The sequence below is a fragment of the Terrapene carolina genome, unplaced genomic scaffold, assembly GCF_002925995.2.
Source record: "Terrapene carolina triunguis isolate 2854851 unplaced genomic scaffold, T_m_triunguis-2.0 Scaffold236, whole genome shotgun sequence".
NCBI classification, from domain to species: Eukaryota; Metazoa; Chordata; order Testudines; family Emydidae; genus Terrapene; species Terrapene triunguis.
Window position 1 is genome coordinate 13,122,346 of NW_020664587.1, and position 777 is coordinate 13,123,122.

Genomic DNA, 777 nt, shown 5'->3' on the forward strand with positions numbered 1-777 from the left:
ACTTTTGTGCGGGTGCACACACACCTGTGCACTGCCACATTGCACACCTAGGTGCATCCTCTCTATATGCACAGACATCCCTGCAACACACCTGGGCACACCTCCACGGCTCACACGACACAGCGGTGCCCGTGTACAACCCCCCGCGCCCCATCTAGGAGCAGAACCTGTCAGAAATCAGGCTGGGGAGGGATGGGGAAAGGACCCACAGGAGGGGACCGCCCCCCCCTCCACCCCCAAGCGGCTACAGTCCCTGCAGCGAACATGCCAGGGTCACCTTAAATCCTGCTGCCCTTTCCGCTTCTCCCTCAGCAGGGCAGGGAGCGAAGGGGGGCGAACTCTGCAGCCCGGGAGCAGGGGGAAGAGGCGGAGCAGAGGCAGCCAAGATGCACCAGCCAGGCCCAGGCATCTCCCCCCCCCCCCGCCCCCCCCCCCGCCCCGGGCCCCCCCCCGCCCCCTAGCGCCCGGCCCCCCCCCCCCCCCCCCCCCCCCCCCCCCCCCCCTTTTCCGCGCACGCTCCCCAGCCCCATGCCCGGCGCTGCCGCTGTCACACAGCCCGGCGCGAGCTGCATGCCGCAAGTGCCCGCGCGCGCGAGCCGACCCAGCCCTGCTGCAGAGAGCCGGGGCCAGGGGCGCAGCAGGGCCGGGACCCGGCCCCCAGCCACCCGCCCGCCCGCGCCGGAGGATGCAACCCCGGGCTCTGGGCGCCGGCTGCAGCCGCCTCCAGCGTGGAGCCCCCGGGAGGGTGGGGGCGCGCGGCCAGTAGCGGGGGGGGGG